The 19,708-nt window shown below is 39.3% G+C and overlaps 1 long non-coding RNA gene across 1 annotated transcript; it reads right to left on the bottom strand.

Annotated features, from left to right (window-relative positions):
- Nucleotides 1–2,057: 2,057 nt before the first annotated feature.
- Nucleotides 2,058–3,314, bottom strand: LOC122230724. Its single transcript, XR_006207776.1, has 2 exons — nt 3,174–3,314; nt 2,058–2,567 (listed from the first exon to the last, which is right to left on the bottom strand). It is a non-coding gene; the product is annotated as an uncharacterized LOC122230724 (long non-coding RNA).
- Nucleotides 3,315–19,708: the final 16,394 nt, after the last annotated feature.

Below are 19,708 nucleotides of genomic sequence, written 5' to 3'. Positions count from 1 at the left end.
ATAGTGGAGGCATGCAAGTTTTCTGTCACTTTTCTCTGTGTGTCATGTCTTTTTCTCATTTTCCTTACATTGAAGTCCTGACCCTTTGACAGGTTCACTTTACACTGGATCTTCCTTTCAGCTCTCTGCTTTGGGTGTTTTTCTTTTGTAGTAGTGTAGCAAATACTGGTGTGTTTCACAATGAAAGACATATTAGATAAAATATGCCATATCCCTACTATAAAGATGAGAAATTTGAACCACGATGAGTTTAATTAAGTTGCCAAAGGCCTAGCTGTTAAATAGTAGAAAAATTAAATCCAAATACTGTGGTATAGGACCCCTCCTACTAACCACTGCCACTATTCAATATATCAACTGAATATTTAGCTTTAAAAATGCATTATAGCTTAGAAATTTCCATATATTGTGCCTTTTATCACCAATTGTCTTGACGATTCTGACAGTAGACAGGGGTTACATAATTTAATATATATGTATGTATATAAAAGATCAAATATAAATGATATGCTTTGTCTTTCAGGCAATACACATTATTTTATTAGTGACCTAACTTTATGAAGTTAATAATATATGTAGTTCAAGATCTGAAGTAAGTCTATTAAGAGAGACTTTCCAGCAGCTTCTAAAAAAATATTTCCGCAGTCATACTATTATAATTAGCTTTATCTCCATCCTCATATAATACTGAATCTCCCCAAGACTATAAGGCTCATCATTACCTTTTGTCTGATAAATGTGTCCACCTACTAAATTATTCACTGTTAAGAATAGAGGCCACATAATTATTTGAGTCATTCAAATTCTTTAATTCAAATAATTCATGTACAATAGACAACTAACAAATATTAATGAAAACATAATGAATTAAATCCCCAATAACAAGAACATTTTTATCTGTGAAAAAGCTATGATTTTGAAATTTAATATTCAGTTTTTTAATTTTGCAAAGAATTACCTTGTTGCCCAAAGCTGTTGTTTTTTTTTTTTCATCTAGCTTTACAGTTTAGAAATATTAAACACTTTTTTAAAATTTCATACAAGTTGAGATAAGCTCTGAAATATTTGCCAATAAAGAACCCCAAGTTTTTCTCAGGCTGCAAAGCAGCAATGGGACATTAAATATTTAAAAACTCTACAAAGTTTTCTCTCTGAGCTGCCAACCTTTTCTAAAGAAATGTATTAAAAGAATTCCCTCCAGTCTCCATAAGATACCTACATTTCATGAATACAGGTAATACCTTTCCCTCTTTGCTGTAAATAAATCTAAAATTTCTTCTTACTGAAACTCCTAAAAGTAAACATATGATGTTTTTCTCATCAAGCTATAAGGAGGTCCCTAAATAGATTTTCACCACCTACAAATAGCCAGACTTTGGTTATTGGAAAGTGCCGTGTGTTTCTCAGTCTGGCACCTTGGTATGTGGGTTTTTAGTTTTCTTCCAGTTGGAGATGTGTGGTGTCAGACTGTAATACTAATAAATAAGACAAATAGTTCAGAATCTTTTTAATTTCTTAAGAGGTTTTCTGGGTATATTTAATTTAACAGAACTGGGGGTTGACATATCCATATTTCATTTTGGGTAAATAAAGCAGTGATCTTCTAATAAATAAACATTTTTCAATTATTTTTTGACTAAGATTCTCTCTGAAATGCTATATTTTACCAATTTTGGTCTCACTTTTTTCCTGCTAGCCCTTTACTTGGTATTTTTCTTCTTTCTCATCTTTTTTTTTTCTTTTTACACTGCATTATGTTCAAAGAGATTTTGTCTTTCTCAAAGCGTGACTAAAATGTTAAATATTTAGCTGTTATTCTTCATAATTATTTGGTTGCTATCATACTATGCGTTTCTCTTTTCAAGTCAGCTTTTCAGGCATCTGTTGCCTTTAAAGTTTCATTTACTTTCAGCATAATTCCTTGAAAATTATTTCTGCTCAGCAAATCATTGGTGGATATCATAACACTAGAAAAAGGATAGTAACTAACTTTTTACTTAGTAGTGTTTTAAATGCTTTATTTGCTTCAAAATAATACAGTTAAGCCAATGAAAATGTACAATGCTTTTTAGTTTTAATGACTAAATGAAGAAAAATCTTAGATAAAACACATTACACTAAGAGTAGGTTTGTTGTGTTGATTTGGAATTTACAGAACTATTACAGTGTAGAGAGACTCTGAAAGCGTGTTTTGCTTAACCTGGTCAGAAATGGAATGAAATTAAGTCTGTGTGATGGTCTCCAGTGATGGCTGACATCAGTTCCTTCGGTCTCCATACATACATGCCACCCTCCATCCAAAAGTAGAGTGTAATTCTTCTTCCTGTAATTCTGCACTGGCCATCTGACTGCTCTGATAAATAAAATGTGGCATACGTGGCATTCTAGGTCTTCTGGGTCCAAGCCATAAGTGGACCGGGGGCTTCCTATTTCCTCCTGTTTGGAATCCAGTGGCCATGCTCTGACGAAGCCCGAGTAGCCAGGTAGATAGGTCCACATGGAGGAGTACCAGGGGCTGTGCCTTTCAGCTCCACCTGAGCTCCCAGATGGTGGTCAGCACCAATTTCCTGTTGCATGAATAATGTATGAATAAGCCCTTTTGGACCTCGCACCCATCTCATATGAAGCACAAAAAACACACCCAGTCAACATGTGTGTGTAGGGTTATATAACTGGTGTTAGTATGTAACTCTGAATAAGAGGAAAGGTTAAGAATAGGTCAGATAATGGAGATGAGATCTGAAGGATCAGGGAAATGGTACCAGGGAGAGCAAGGCAAGTTCAGCATTCTAAACTCTGAAGTGTTGAGATTTTCATGGTGAATTGGGGGGCCGTTTTACCATGTTTCTAAAAGTAATGTCCTTACCATACCCTCAGGACTCAGGGTATGTTTATAATCTAAAAAGACTGTATTATTTTTAGCCAACAAATACACTGAAAAGTCAGAAAGGAGTGGCTAATCTCAGTAATTTTTGTGCATGCAAAGTATACCAGGGATGGATCAGGGGTCAGGTCACTTTCATGCTATTCATACCACTCTCCTGCCTTATCAGGGCATTGATCTCCTCTCCTTTCCTCCTTTAGCATTAATTCTGTTCTGTCTTGTGTCCCTCACCCGCCTGGTTCCAGACAGTGTTCCTGATGCTCTTATTGGGAGAAGAAAGTTTGAGTACCTTAATGTCCTCTGTCTCCAGGACAATCTTGAATTGTACTGCCAGTTTTAATGCCAGTATTGCTTAGCATTTTAAGGGTTGTTATGCGAAAATATTGAGTCTCTTTTTTCTTTCTCAATTGCTTTATAGAAGGCAGTCTTACTTTTCTTTGCATTGTGTATTCTGTATCCTAGGCAACCCCTCTTTGCCACTACTCCCCTCCCCCACACCTCACAACCTGTCACAAAAAGACAGCCTCAGATTCTGAATCAGAGGGTCTTTTTGTTGATTTTTTTTTTTCCAGAATATTTTCAGTCCCTCCACTTTCCTGATGAAATTAGTCTGCTTGTAGAGATTGGAACCCCTTCCCCACCAGCCCCAAAACGAAAAATGATTTTATTTCTGTTACTGAGATACCAGCAAGGCTTTCCTAAATTACTTTCATGCAATTCAGAGTGACTCATCTTACTGGCTAGAGACATTGCTGGATTGATGGAATTTTTCCTTTATTAAAATGTTACCACAAATTCTCAATATTCTGAAGGATCTGCAGGAGAATTTTCAGGGGCATTAGACTGGTATGCGGGTATTCTCTCCAGGTCAGGGTAAAACCTCTACTCACCTGACTTTGGGAGCAAAAGTGACTGCCTGGTATCTGTATTCCCGAATATTGTCTCCTGGCTTCCCACGGGTCTCTGAGGTTGCTACTTTTGTTCTTTTGTTAACTGCTCCTACTGGCTATTTTACACTTTAATGGTTTGGTGAAGTACCCTTGCCTCTGAAGCTGTTAACCTGAGAGAGTAACTTCCAAGAATTTTAAGGTTGATTAGAATATTCACAAAAGTGTGACTTCAGAAAAAAAATAAATAAAGGTAGTATGGCAAGAGGGAAGTATTTTTGTGTAATAAAAACAAATGAAGTCAGGATTCAGAAATCATTGAAATCCATTAAGTCATCTTAAAGTAGTTTGTGCATTATTGGTATGAGGCAAAAATTCAGACAGTTAATGGCAGGCACTGAGGCCAACACAATAACACCAGAATCCATTTTAATTGTATGAAAGGTTTTATATATTGAATCTAATGGCACCCTTCAAGCTATTTGAAAAACTGAAGCATATTATGAAATTTTATAATCTGAGGTAACCAGTTATGACTTTTTAAATTCTTAGACCACAGTGAATCTTTTTATGGAGTGTTCAGAACTACAGGTGTTATGTAAAAGTAATTCCTTGCAAATGCACAGAACTGTGAAGCATCATCAGTCCTTCTCTAAGGAAAAAGGGAAAAATTTGATCATCCAGATATATAAAAGTAAAAACAAGCTGGCTGATAAAAATGTGGGGTCAGTTCAAACATAGATTAAACTGACTTCTTGATGAATTTGATAAAATGCTCAGCTCTCAAGAATAGAGAGAAGCCTATTTGAAGAACTGGGACCCGTGAGAATATAGAGGTCATTTCTATATTAAAGAGGACAATACATTATTTGCAAAATGCTACTCTTTCTACATGTTTGTCACGAGTTTCTTGAAAATTAATGGTAATCTTCAGAAATAACTAACTGCTGCCAGTCCCTGTGGTTTCCGACAAGGTAGCTTGTACCATTCTACATTCATTAGTAGGAGAATTAAAAATATGTCAGCAGGACACAAAAGCTGATTGCAGATGTTTTACCTCTATATTAGGTGTACCAATGGAGGGAAAGAAGTATTTTATTCAGGAAAACAGATACAATGAAGGATGATATGAGAATAATTTTTTAAAAATCCAAATGACCTTAGTTGCAAGTGATCCTAAATCTCAGAACTCTCCATTTCATTTTCATATTATTCATTGATTTTCTTTTCTATTATGCTCTCCCAAATACTTTAAAATACTGAAGTATCTTCTAAATCCTCAAATCAGGATTCAGGAATTAGTGGGTTCATTGTTTTACTAAACTCTTTTTTGTAATTTTTAAATGTTCTGTTTTTATGAGAGAGAGACAGAGTGCGAGCAGGGGAGAGGCAGACAGAAAGGGAGACACAGAATCCCAAGCAGGCTCCAGGCTCCGAGCTGTCAGCACAGAGCCCAACACGGGGCTTGAACTCACAAACAGGGAGATCATGACCTGAGCTGAAGTCAGATGTTTCACCAACTGAGCCACCCAGGCACCCCTGGTTTTCTTAAATTCTAATCATTCAGATATAGTTAGCACATGTGTTTCCTCTAGGTTAACTACCTAATTAACTAAAATACTTTATTCTTTAAGCACGTCAGATAATTAGTGCTAATAGTCACAATGATCACATGTCAATATGAATTTTCCTCCTAATATCAGACCATATACTGAAATCCAAGGGGTAGAGAGAGTCAAAGACATGTTCAGGAAAAGGAGTCTGTGCATAGAAGATGTATACAAATGAAGTCATAGGATCGAAGATAGGGATTTGAGTGTGAAGATTTCTGGACAATAATAATAATCCCTAATGTTTATCAAGCACTTTTCATTTAGTCACTGTGCTCAATACTTAGCACAAATGAGGCAATATGAGATAACTGTTGTAACAGTACAAGACATAGGCCCATTTCAAGATGGGTGAGTACACTGAATGCTGAGAGGTTAAAAGCCTTGCCCAATGCCATACAGCTAGTAAGTGATGGTTGCTTATTTCAACCCAGATTGAATCCAGATCCCGAATTAGGGATTCACAATACAGCAGAGCAGGGCGTGTATGGTGGTACACAGAATTGCAGGCAGAGGATCTTAAGCCATTGGAGAAAGCTGAGCAAATCATTGTCTCCAAAATAAATTCAGAAAGTGCTCTTATTCAAGTCCGTGAGATGCTGGGTAGGTTTACCTCTATATTTATGTGCTCTAGTTTTTCTGCTGTCTTTCATTTAGGAAAATTAGGGCATTGTGGGGCGCCTGGGTGGCTTGGTCGGTTAAGTGTCCGACTTCGGCTCAGGTCATGATCTCACGGTCCGTGAGTTCGAGCCCCGTGTCGGGCTCTGTGCTGACAGCTCGGAGCCTGGAGCCTGTTTCGGATTCTGTGTCTCCCTCTCTCTCTGCCCCTCCCCTGTTCATGCTCTGTCTCTCTCTGTCTCAAAAATAAATAAACATTAAAAAAAAATTTAAAAAAAAGAAAGAAAATTAGGGCATTGATTTGAAACCCAATTCCCCTAGCACTGAACAGGTCCTGCTCTGAATTTCAGGATGCCTGGGAAAAGCTTTGGTTAAGAGTAGATTCTTCCTTTCTCCGTTTCTCATTTCGTATTCCTGTGGCCTCCTGTTTGCTCTCAGAATTCTAACATTTCAGGTTCTGACCATTGTTTAGCTATATTGCCCCTTCTGCTTTCACTGTGAGAGTGACAAGCAGATGACAAAACAGGAAATGTGTAGGTGAGCTATTGCAAAGCTCTCTTCTGAAGGAAGGTGTCACAGATTTTTAGTAGAGCACTCTGAGCCTCTATTTAAGATGTTACCGGGCTATTTGATCATAGAAGTGTACAAGCAGTTGTTAACTCTGTTTATTGGTGTATGACTGCAAAATTCATACACCAACTTTAATAAAAGGCTTGGAAAATGTTACCAGCCCCTCAACGCCCACCGCTGCTCAGAGGAGTTCCAAAATCCTATAAATTGATTCGAATAAATGCCCTTCCAGTTTCATAACAGAAGGTACAGTCTAAGGCTGGGACTTTCTGTCCCTTTGTGTTTTTAAAGTCCTACAAAGATAGGAATCTGCATAGAGGAATTGACTTTTCTGGTTTTATTAAGTCATACTAACACAAGAACAACAATAATGATGATAGGTAACATGTATTGAGTCTTGTTCTCTGCTTCTGGGAACAGTGCTTAATTAACACTTTGAAGCATTTATTAGCTCATTTAATCTTTACAACAACACTAAGAAGTAGTATTCTTATCAGTGCCCTCTTACTGATGAGACTTGGAAATTTTTTTAATGTTTATTTATTTTTGAGAGAGAGAGAGACAGAGACAGAGCATGAGCAGAGGAGGGGCAGAGAGAGAGGGAGACAGAATCCGAAGCAGGCTCCAGGCTCCGAGCTGTCAGCACAGAGCCTGACACAAGGCTCGAACTCATGAACTGTGAGACTTCGGATGCTTAACTGACCGAGCCACCCAGGCACCCTGAGACTTGGAGATTTTAAATAGCTTGTTCAGCATCATACAGCTGGTAATAGTCTAGTTTAAAACCTGCAGTCTCATTGAGGTGCTAAATTCTTATCCGTATCTGAGTAAAAGGCAAAAAATCCAGTGATTACCTGGATGTTTGGGCAATTGGTCGGTTACTTGCTGCTAGGATTGCAGTAACAAAATACCACAGCCTGGGGGCGCCTGGGTGGCTCGGTCGGTTAGGCGTCCGACTTCGGCTCAGGTCATGATCTCGCGGTCCGTGAGTTCGAGCCCCGCGTCGGGCTCTGTGCTGACAGCTCAGAGCCTGGAGCCTGTTTCAGATTCTGTGTCTCCCTCTCTCTCTGACCCTCCCCCGTTCATGCTCTGTCTCTCTCTGTCTCAAAAATAAAATTAAAAAACGTTAAAAAAAAAAATTAAAAAAAAAAATACCACAGCCTGGGTAGCTTAAACAACAGCCATTTATGTTCTCACAGCTCTGGAGGCTGGAAGTCCAAGATCAAAGTGTCAGCAGGTTTGGTTTCGTCTGAGGTGTTTCTTGTAGTTGGCCACCCTCTCGCTGTATCCTCACACGGTCTTTTCTCTGTGTGTGCCCATCTCTGGCATATATATTTGATTAGGGCTCACCTTATGATATCATTTAACCTTAATTATATTTTTAAAGGTCTTATTTCCAAATCTGGTCACATTCTGGGGTGTGCTGAGGTTAGGACATCAACATATGAATTTTGTTTGGGGTATACAATTCAGCCCATAACTCTTGCCATCACAGATATGAAATATCTCAGAGACCAAATTCTCATATTTAGATAGCCAAGTCAGCAAGTATAGGTGAATATAGGTCTTTGCTTTATTTGTAATGTTAGTATAAAATTACTGCCATTCATTAATTGAGTCAGTTTAAAATACAAAGCCTCATGTTATTGAAGGAAGAATAAAGGGAGAAAGAATACCAAGAACTAATCATTATAAACGGGAAGTATGCAGCGTACCTCCATTTCTGCAAAAGGTTTTGAAAGTTTTCTAGTAATTCAATGATCAGCCTTCTTCTATAGTCACTGATATTTATTTATTTATTTATTTATTTATTTATTTATTTATTTATTTATTTTTGAGAGAGAGAGAGAGGGAGGGGCAAAGAGAGAGGAGAGAGAATCTCAAGCAGGCTCCACACTGCCAGTGCAGAGCCCGATATGGAACTCAAAGTCATGAACCATGAAATAATGATCTGAGCTGAAACAAAGAATCAGATGCTTAAACGACTGAACCACCCAGGCGCCCATTTTTAAATGAGATGTTAAAAAGTTAACGAAAAGCCTTCAATATGAATAAAGAATTGCTTAAAAACTGTAATTTTTCAGCTGTCTGAGCTATCTTTTCTAGTTCTACTCATTCCCCAATGTTTGAAACTAGAGACCTTATCGTCCAGTATTGCATTTGTGGAAAAGAAGTCATTGTTGTGTCAGTCTTGAATCTCACTTTAGAACAACTGATAAAATAAGAGTCCAGAGCAGTGCAACTCACAATGCATTCTGAAGAAGACAAGTTTATGAGTTATTCCATAACAGAAGTTCTCTTATTGACACATTTGGGAAATTGTACATACTGTGATCTCCTTTTGAAGCTTCACAGTGTGAATCTAACTAAAGGATCGATAAAGTCTTAGAACAAAACCATTTGATCAGTGTTTTTGAAAAGCAATATTAATATAGCCCCAAACTGGTATTTCTTGGACCCAGTAGGTATGTAAGGTGTTATACAAATCAAGGCACCTAGGTGGCTCAGTCACTTAAGCATCTATCTGACTCTTGATGTTATGGTTTGTGAGATCGAGCCCTCATTGGGCTCTGCACTGACAGCATGGAGCCTGCTTGGGATTTTCTCTCTCCCTCTCTCTCTGCCCTTCCCCTGCTTGTGGGCTCTTGCCCTCCCTTTCTCTCTCTCTCTCTCTCTCTCTCTCTCTCTCAAAATAAATAAGTAAACTTTTTTAAAAAAGATGTTATACAAAATGCTTTCAGCCTAACTCTGTTAATGAATTAGTAGGGATGATCAAATAGAGAAGTTAAGTCTAATAGAAAGTACTCAGGAAAAGTACAGAAATCAAGTTATGAAAAGTTATGAAGAAAATAAGGCACAGTGTCATGCAAGTCAAGAATGGAAGAGGACAGTTAGAAAATATAAAGTACCTATGTACTCTAGGTACTAGGCTGAACACCAAAGAGATCCAAAATGAATCAAAAATGACCTGTTTACAGACTTGAAAGGAATAAATAAGCTGAAGTTTATAATTGTGATATAGGAAGAGTACAATAGGAGTATAATCTAGGTATCATAGAGTCACAGTGAAAATTCAGTGTTTTTCGTGTGGTTTTGCTTTACCCAGAAGGAATGGGATAAACCATACTAATTTTGCATGTGTGCACTAAGCAAAATTAAGAAAGCTGGCTTTGGTGACATTATCTTAGGGTTATCTAATGTATTCTCTGGGAATCAACTTTTAATACCAAATGGCAGGATATGAACATTAAATCATTAATATAAAGTCTTTTTTCTTTTTCCATTCTTTTTTTTGTTGCACTAGATAGAGCCCCGACATCTGAAGATTAAACATTCCTGCCCTTTTGAGTTCTCAGTGATTTGGGATCTGGGATTATTGGGCCATTGATTTCTACTGTGAAAGACCTAGAAAAGAATAGACCTGAGAAGGTAAAAGAAAGAACTGTTTTCTCAGGAAAAGAAAAATAATTTTCTAAAGAGAACTCACAGGAAGGAGGGATTAGCTATGAGAGCCTTGGGATCCTGGCAGCTGTTTTTGAGAGAGATTCTAAGATATGGAAGGGGCCCAGAAGATAGTTGGATTAGCTCTAGGAAGTAAAGTCCTGAGTGGCATTCTTCAAGTCCCCTGTAGCTTAACGGGACTGAGACATAACTCTTGGATTTCCTGGCCCTCACAAATAAACACCTTCCATAGTCTGAGCTCCAAAGCCATGCCAATCTTTTCCCTCTCATTGTTCATTAAGGACTAATACTTTGTCATCATCTAGTAACTCACTTGTTTCTCAGCAGGAAGGATGCCCATCCATGCTATATTAGTTAGCTATTGCTGCAATAATGCTGTGTAACAAATCACTCCAAAACTTGGTGATTTAAAAACAATTGCCATTTATGATTTCTCATAAGCATATGGGTTGGCTGGGCTTGGATGTTCTGCTGGGCTCCCTCCTGCACTTGAAGTGTGTTGGTAGGTTAGCTGAAGGATGGCTGGTCTCGAATGCCCTCAGCCGGGATGAATCTATCTTTGTGTTTTCTCACCTTCTAGCAGGCTAGCAGGTGTTTGTTGTTATGGTGGTGGAAGGCATCAAAGACAGTGGAAGTGTACAAGGCCTCTTGAGTCCCAAATTCCTATTGTCCCATTGTCAGTTCTGCCCCATTCTGTTGTCCAAAGTAACTCAGAAGGCCAACTAGATTGAGTGGGTGGGGAAATAGATGCCACCTGGTGGGAAGAGCTGCAAAGTCAAGTGCTAGACTAGGCCAGGGGAAGAATCTGGGCTACTTTAATAAACATACTCCACACATGCCTTTAAGAATAGGCTCAGCCCAAGGGCGCCTGGGTGGCTCAGCCAGTTAAGCATCTGACTTCAGCTCAGGTTATGATCTCACAGTTCATTGGTTTGAGCTCTGCGTTGGGCTCTGTGCTGACAGCTCAGAGCCTGGAGCCTGCTTCAGATTCTGTGTCTCCCTCTGTCTCTGCTGCCGTGCCCCCCCCCCCCCCCGTCTCTCTCTCTCTGTCTCTCAAAAATGAATAAAGGTTAAAAAAAAATTAGGCCTAGTCCTTCTCTGCTTATCACTCAGCAGATCCCAGGACACCGATATATCTAAGAAAAATAGAGTCCTGGCTTCTTATAGGGAGTGGTCCCATCCTGTATTTGGGGAAAGATCAGTTGATTGAGCTCAGACTCCCTGACTCTGGACAGGGATTAATGACACTCCTATTTTAAACTTCAGAGCAGTTACTGATACTAAAAATGGAGAGCAATGTGGCACACACAGAAGACAGAAATTTAGGACAAAATCATGGACACATCTGTGGGAAAATAATTTAAATTTTAAAGCCAAAGGCAGAATTCAGAGTCAGAAGAGCAGAGTAACAGAGAGCCAAACCTAAAAAAGGAGCAGCCACATTATCCCTCAGGCACAAGCAAATTAAAAATTTGGTCGAAAAGTAGATGAAGCTCGTTACAGATTCCGTGCCGCATCCTGTGACGGAGGCTGTTGCTCTGACAGCGTGTGCAACTTCAGCAGAAAACACTGCTGTTTCCAACTGGGGGCTCCGTGTCCTGTCAGGGTGCCGGCCTCCCTCCTTCCATCACCGCAGCCCTTAAAGAGCCCACATGGAATATTAAAATGTTTGCCGGTTATATAAAATCTCAGTGGAATATATTGATTCTGTTCATTATTGTTAATCAGAACAAGCAGCATAAGATTCGTCTTCATTTAATCAAAATACACATACTTTAGAGAGATCACCACAGTTTAATAAGGGTCAGGGAACCAGAAATTTTTCCTTCCTGATTCTGGATCAGGCAAATTATAAAGGCAGTAGAATATGTATTAGGAGAAAAGGCTAAAGAAATGAGACTTAGGCTACAAGGCACAAAGTCCTAAAAAATTATTCAAGAATGGGAGAGCTGATTATATAGAAGATGATAAGCATTTGCGACTTAATAGAAGCGAGATCGGTAGAAAGTGGATGAAAACTGTGGAATTAAGGAATCTGGCTGGATGGAAAGAAGATGCTCCTAATCATGACAAGTAATAAACCTCTGAATATCCTTGAACGTCAAAGAGAGTGAATCTAGATCCTCCTAAATATTTGAGATTTTATTTTACTTGTTTGATTCTATGCCTTTCCATTTCACTCATTATAAAAATGTAGAAAATACTTGCCTTTCTGTAGTGCCTCCCTGCTTATAAATTTGTTTTATGTTTATTTTCACATACCTTATTTTACTTTTTCCACAATACCCCTAGGGAATGGGAGACAGGCTTTATCATTTCTTGTGTGTGCTTAAGATAAAGAAACTGGCATCTTAAGTATCTTACCCAGGGTCAACTAGGTAGTATTAAATCTGATGCTTTTTAAATTAAACATTTTGATCCAATTTGCTATTCAACTGTAGTATGAGTTTGCAATAAGGACATATTACTTATTTTTATTTATGGCTACTTGGAGGGTTTTGTGGCATCCCCTTAGGTAGTCTCACCCTCCTGTACAATAAATTCAGTGCCTCCTGGTTGCCTATCAGACAATTTCCAGAAGCCTCAGCCTGGGCTTAAAGGGCGACAGATAATCTCTTGTCCTGATCCTCCCAGTCTTCCATTTAACATCTCTGTAAGTGCTCCCTCCCCTGCCCCTCTGAGTACAAGGTAGATGGCATAGAATGTTAGAAATGGGCTTTTCTTCATTCACATTTGGACTTCTGTTAAAAATTATAAGGAATTCTCAAAGAGAAAACCGTCTTCCCCATGTATATCTTTGTGGAAGGGGTATTGAATTAGAAATACCAGAGGGACGCCTGGGTGGCTCAGTCAGTTAAGCATCTGACTTCGGTTCGGGTCATAATCTTACAGTTCGTGGGTTCGAGCCCCGCATCGGGCTCTGTGCCGACAGCTCAGAACCTGGAGCCTGCTTTGGATTCTTTCTCTCTCTCTCTCTCTGTCTCTCTGTCTCTCTCTCTTTCTCTCTGCCCCTCCCCTGCTCATGCTGTGTCTGTCTCTCTCTCAAAAATAACACGAACATTAAAAAAATTAAAAAAAAAACAGAAATACCAGAGATACCATCTTAATATATAGATAAGCATTTTCAGTGCTTCTCCAAGCACTGCTGCTGCTCTCCCGGAGGGCACTTCACGGGCCAGCAGCATGCTCTCTTTTGTTCAGGCATAAATCATGGAGTCGGAGGTGACAGGGTGAAAGTCTGTGCCTGGGAAAGATCATGGCTAGTTGCCTTTCAGAGAGGAAAAAGGATAGCAGAGGCTAGTATTTCATGCCGTAACTTATATATATTCTCCATTTTAAAAGTCCACTCTTTTTTTATGTCTATTTTACGAGGCAGGGAAAATAACACTAGATTTAGGGTGAGACAAACCTGGAGACACATCTTGGTTCTGCCAGGTGGAGAGTCTTGGGCAAGTCAGAGAGCCTCTCCTAAAACCAGTTTCTTTGCTGTCAAATGAATGCAGTCAGTTAACTAGCAAGGTGGTGGATAGGTTTAAATAAGCTACACTATTTAGAGATGTCCTTTCACACAGTGCTTTCCTGCACCTTCTAGGTACTCAAAGTATAATTGGAAAAATGGCAGTGTTCTTTGTTGCCCCAAATAGCTTCATTTTTGTCAACACTCAATCTCCATTGCTCTCTGTACCTCGTGCCTCTGTATTAGAGTATACTAGAGCACTTCTGGTACTAATAGATTGATGATTTAAGCATGTATTGAACAGCTTTTACGTATTGAACTAGCTGCTGTGGGATGTCAATATATAGGCAACAATGGAGTAAGGCCACAGCTTAAAAAGTGTTCAGTGGGGAGGTATAAGTTGTAAGCTGCAGTAAGATCCTAGTAAAAAGGCTATAAGAGGTTAAGATAGTCTACTGAGATACGGTGGATGCAAGGTGACTTAAGTTGAGGCTAGAAAGAGGAATTGGGTGTCGCGCGGCAGAGTAGAGAAAACTGAGCCTTCCAGGGTGGAGTGTGGCAAGAGTGGAACACAGATGTCAACACGGATGTGGTTGTGCTGTGATGAGAGTCCTCTCCCTGAGCCAACGATGGCTTTGCAGCAATAAGGACGTGTGAGAGCACTTGTAGCTTTGGTAGGGGAGATGCACAGAATAAAGGGCCTTCAAAACCAGGTGAGATTTAACTTTGACTTAAAAACAGCAAGGATGTAGTATACATTCAAGAGCAAAACAGTGATATAAATGCCTTTTATCCATTGGTCATGTGTGGAATAAATCGGGTAAGAAAAGAAAAGCTTATTTAACAGTTTTGGATTCCATGCATGATGTGATAGTGAGAGTCTATAGTTGGTTGCCCTGGGAATGAGGTCAGGAAGACTGGGGTGGAAATGTGACTAAGAGGCATTTAGGCAAATTACCGACAGGACTTAAGGATACATAAGTTCTATAGGGAGACAGGAAAATTCTAGTGTTTCTGGGTTGGAAGACAATGTAATGGTGAAACTCTCATGAAAAGTTGGAAAGAAGATCTGTGTTTTGGGTAGATCATGAATTAAATTTTGAGAATGCTGGACTAATGTCCTCTAGGAACCTACTCTTGTAGGTACTGGAATCAACATGGTCTAAAGCAAGTTCCTGAATGCTATCCTGAACCTGGACTGAAACACTAAATTCTAACCTCTAGTCTAATCCTTGTCCAGTTTTTTTTTTAATTAAAAAAATTTTTTTTAACATTTATTTATCTTTGAGAGACAGAGTATGAGTGGGGGAGGAGCAGAGAGAGAGGGAGTCACAGAATCCAAAGCAGGCTCCAGGCTCTGAGCTGTCAGCACAGAACCTGATGTGGGGCTCGAACTCATGAATCCCGAGATCACGACCTGAGCCGAAGTCAGACACTCAACCAACTGAGCCACCCAGGCGCCCCTCCTTATACCAGTTTTATGCGTAAATAGTGACAGGAAGCAACTGGCACAATGAAAAGAGAAAAAAGAGAGCGCCTGAATTTTAAGCTGAAGGAGATTGATTTCATTCCTTCATTGCTTCTGGGCAGCCCTTTCATTAATGGATTGATAATTACTGATAGTTATGCTGGAGGAAACGTCTCTTAGGGGTCTCCCTCTCAGATACGTGCTGAGGAATGACATTTCTTCAGGTATCCATGAGTTTTGTAGGGTCCAGCCTTCCCCTATCTTTCATAAACCTTAAGTTAAAAATGAGCACATCTTTCCAGTTTCTAGTTCACTGAGCACTGAATGGCAAAATAAACAAACAAGCAAAAACACCAAAAAACAAAGCAACAATAACAACGATAAAAAACAAAACCCATGCTATGTCAAGATTCTCTCTCTCCTCACAAATTAACTGAATTAGGAAAACTGAAAAGAGGTGGGTAGTTGAGTTAATAAAAATGCAATCAAGTGCATTTTTATCCTATTCTGAGTCTTCATTATGTAAGGTTATTTGGCCTTTGCCTGATAAATTCAAGGTAAAGCAACTATAATTTTACACCAGCTACAGAAGTGTCCAACAGCTTTGATGCCTTCTTAATAACAAAGCTAAGTATAAATATCAAGTTACCTGATTTCCACCTTCATCTTCTTAAAACAAGTCAAGCATTCAGAAATGGGCCTTCATAACTTCTGAGTCTTTGCTCCCTTTCAGTCAATAGTCTGTACCTTAGACTTTCCTGCAAGGCCTATTTACTGACCATTAAATTTGTTTTTGAATATTGTCTTGGTTTTCCAGAAGAGCAACCCAGCTCCTTCAAACTTTTTAAGTACTTTTGAGGAATAACATTTCCAGATTTCTGACAAAGGTGATGCAGATTAAAAGCTATGTAGAAGGGCACCTTGAAAGCTGTCATTCGGAAAAGTCCTCACAGGCACGTTCCTAAAGTGGGCTGGGATAAGGCTGATTCCTCTTCTACTGCTCATGGCAAGGCTGTGGAAAACTTCCTGGTGCATTGTTACACTGGATTCTGTCATATGCTCGTGACTTTCTCCTGTCAACACACCTACTCCACATGTAGTAAGCACAGTATCTAAGTTAGAAAATGATAAAACTAAAACCACAGGCCATTGATGGTCTTAGTAATAGAGGAGAGGGTCATGTGGCCACCAGATAAGTCGCTAATACCATTTCTTGAGCAAGGGAAATGATCTCTTTTAGTAGCTTACAGGGTATCCCACTAACCTTTTTTTCTTTTCCTTTAATGTTTATTTATTTTTGAGAGAGCATGCAGGGGAAGAGCAGAGAGAGACAGAGAGAGAGAGAGAGAGAGAGAGAGCAGGTGAGGGGCCGAGGGAAAGAGAGAAAGAGAGAGAGAGAATCCCAAGCAGGCTCCACGTTGTCAGCACAGAGCCCAATGCGGGACTCGAACACACTAACTATGAGATCATGACCTGAGCTGATACCGAGTCGGACCTTTCACCGACTGAGCCACCCAGCTGCCCCACCTTTCCTTTTTCTTGTCACAAACTGGGAGGGGAGTGAATACCAAGAAAAAGCTTTTGTTTCATTCCCTGAACTGAGAAGTATAGTGACTCAGTGTTTTCTTGCTGTTTACAACTTGTTCAGTACATTTTTTCTAGAAAACCATGTGTGAAGATTGCTTCTATTTAAGAATGGTTGATGGTTTCTGCTGCTTCACCTGCTATATATCTCTTTCTGATGAATGGCAGTGGAATAATCCCAGGATGAATATGATATAAGGCTAAGAGATCAACATTATTTTCTTGGTGAATTGATTACTTTCCTCTGAATTTATAGTTCCTACCAGGACTGCAAATTAATATGGTTGATGCACTTAGTTATTCAGATTGCGCTATACATTTAAATGCAGGCAGCTTAAACATTAAATGTTCCAAGTTTATAACTCATAATCAGATTGTAGGTCCTGTAAACAAGAGGAGGTGTTTGTATCATGTCTGAACAGAAAATGTTTTTGAAATAGTAGTGGATCACCATGCGGGATACTATATTCTGTAACATGAAACATATGGCTGGCAGCCATCTATTATTTACTATATCAACATGTATTCAATTCAACATCTGACTCTTGGCTTGTACCTAGGAGACATGAATGCAGGCAATAGAATGGGAAGGTTATATGTAGTGTGTATATGCATAAATAATAAATTATATACACATGTGAAATTACTGAATAGGATTGACATAATTTTAAAATTGTCCTTATGCATATGCTAGAAGTTCATTGTACAAGGACAGTTTTCATTTTTTTCAGAGGTATGGGTGGCCTTTCTATGTTTGAAGGTGAGTTACTGGGAGAGGGCAAAGTAATCATAAAAGTTGTTATTTTTGGAGGGGGTGGCTGTTGCCACTTTTGCAAGTCGTAGTGTAAGTCAAGATTGTCTTTACCCAAATTAAGGTTTTCAAACTAAGAGGACTTTTGAAATGACCTTCCTTCACCTTTTCAGATTCAAGGTCCATCAGTGGAGTGGGTCAGGCCGTTCCTTATGGGCAGAGCTGTGCTCTGATCCAGCTTATTGCTCTTCCTACTTTACATTTTGTAGTTGCTTTAATGACAGATGACTGTAAGGTGACATCACAATTCCTGCATTCCATGGCTATTTAAAAAAAATTATTGTTTATTTACTTTTCAGAGAGATGGAGACAGAATGCGAGTGGGTGGGGCTAGAGAGAGAGAGGGAGACACAGAATCTGAAGCAGGCTCCAGGCTCTGAGCTGTCAGCACACAGCCCGATGCGGGGCTCGAGCTCACGAGCTGTGAGATCATGACCTGAGCTGAAGTTGGATGTTCAACCTACTGAGCCACCCAGGCGTCCCGCCATGGCCGTTTTTATTATGGTTGTCTTCCTTCAGGACTCTCCTGGGGTCAACGAAAATAATAGTTTGCTGGAATCTCTATTTTTAATCCGGAATTATGATATCCACCCACACAGAAAGAAGACATCATGACTAGGTAGTATCCTTATTTTGAAAAAATATTAAGGAAAAATGATTGTATTTTCCTTAGGTCTGTGGATACAGTTGTGAACAAATGTTGGGTCAAAAATGTCATTTCCTTTCAATATTGATCACCAAAATCATGAGAGATAAAAATCCCACACTAATGAATAGTATTGGACAGTAAAAACCATTATTTTCTCAGTTGTGATGGCAGAGAACATTCAAGGCAGGGTCTAGAAGCTGTCCTTTTAAATGAAATCAATGTTATCCTGGAGCATATTGAATACATTTGGGGATTTGGTGAAAGCATAATTTACTCTGAGTAATTTTTTTTTTATAGGAGTGTGAAGAAATACCCTTTAACTCTTGAGATAATTGATGTCGTATGGGCAAATGTAATTGTAATAGAAATACATGTGCATATATTTAGATGGAACTTGACTCATGGGCAACTTTATTAGCCCAGCAGCTGCAGGCTGGAATTTATCACTTTCACATGACCTTGTTTAATACCCAAAACATAGAGACTGCTAGATACGATGTGTACACTTTTTCTTAAATTGTTGAGTGACTACACAAATCATATAAGGAGTAGCTGTTCTCCAAAGCTGAAAAGCTAGTTGTATATGGAGGTGGCTTCTTGGACAACATGACACGTTGAGAAAGTGGCAACATCTACCGTTTTGCAAATTTATGAATGGTTTCAAACAATAGTTATGAATCTGCAATGTGCATATCATCTGCTATATTACTTAGTGTTTACCTTTCAGGATATTCTGTTTCTCTAAACTGCAGGAGAAACTAGTTTAACATGATGCCTTATTTAATAGTCCAAAGTTACCATTTGCTGCTTATAAATACTCTAAATATCTGTTTGCTTTTGTTGTTTTATCAGTTATTACTCCAGAGAATAATTTGACTCAAAATCACTTAAATTTTTTCCCATTTATTTTCTTTGTAGCCCCAAAGAACAAGATGTTTTCTTTTATTAAAAAAAAATTTTAGAGTTTATTTTTGAGAGAGAGCGAGCCAGCGTGAGTGGGGGAGGGGCAGAAAGAGAGAGAGAGAGAGAGACAGAATCCAAAGCAGGCTCCAGGCTCTGAGCTGTTAGCACAGAGCCCGACGCAGGGCTGGAACTCAGGAATGGCAAGATCATGACCTGAGCCAAAATCGGACACTTAACCAACTGAGCTGCCCAGGCACCCTAGAATAAGATATTTTCTTAAAATATGAGGAAACTTGTATTCATCAGAATGTCCTTTCCTGAGTTTTAATGTCTTCCTCTATTTATTGTCCATGCTGTGCTGTGGTTTGGAAATGTAAGATGTTATCCAGCTGTTTTCTATCAGTTACTGAGAGCTAAATATGACGGAGGCTACTCTGTCACCCTCAGCATATCAGTGTCATGGCATGATGGGTCTTCAACTCCTAAATTTCTGCTGCTCTGGTGCTGGTCTGTAGTGGACCCAGGGCTTTAAATAAAAAAAAAAGGAGAGGAGAAGGGCTTTCTTTGCAGCCCAGAACTCTGAGGTGCCTGCCTGGCTTCAGACCCAAGAGTCTTGCTGGGAGCTCTGCTATCTGGGAACCATTGCCCGTCATGGGTAAAAGCTGCTGTACTTGGCTCTCTCTTGCATGCACTGAGAGTAATGTATTCTTTGCTTTCTCACTCTGCTGGCAGAAATGAGCAGAAGCTGTTCAGAAGCAACAGCAGCAGAGGGGCCTCCATTTATGGTTCTCCATTTCCTTCTTCA

This window comes from Panthera tigris, chromosome C2 (genome assembly GCF_018350195.1).
Source record: "Panthera tigris isolate Pti1 chromosome C2, P.tigris_Pti1_mat1.1, whole genome shotgun sequence".
NCBI classification, from domain to species: Eukaryota; Metazoa; Chordata; class Mammalia; order Carnivora; family Felidae; genus Panthera; species Panthera tigris.
Note: the sequence above shows the minus strand (reverse complement) of the source record. Positions and strands in the feature narration are given on the sequence as shown.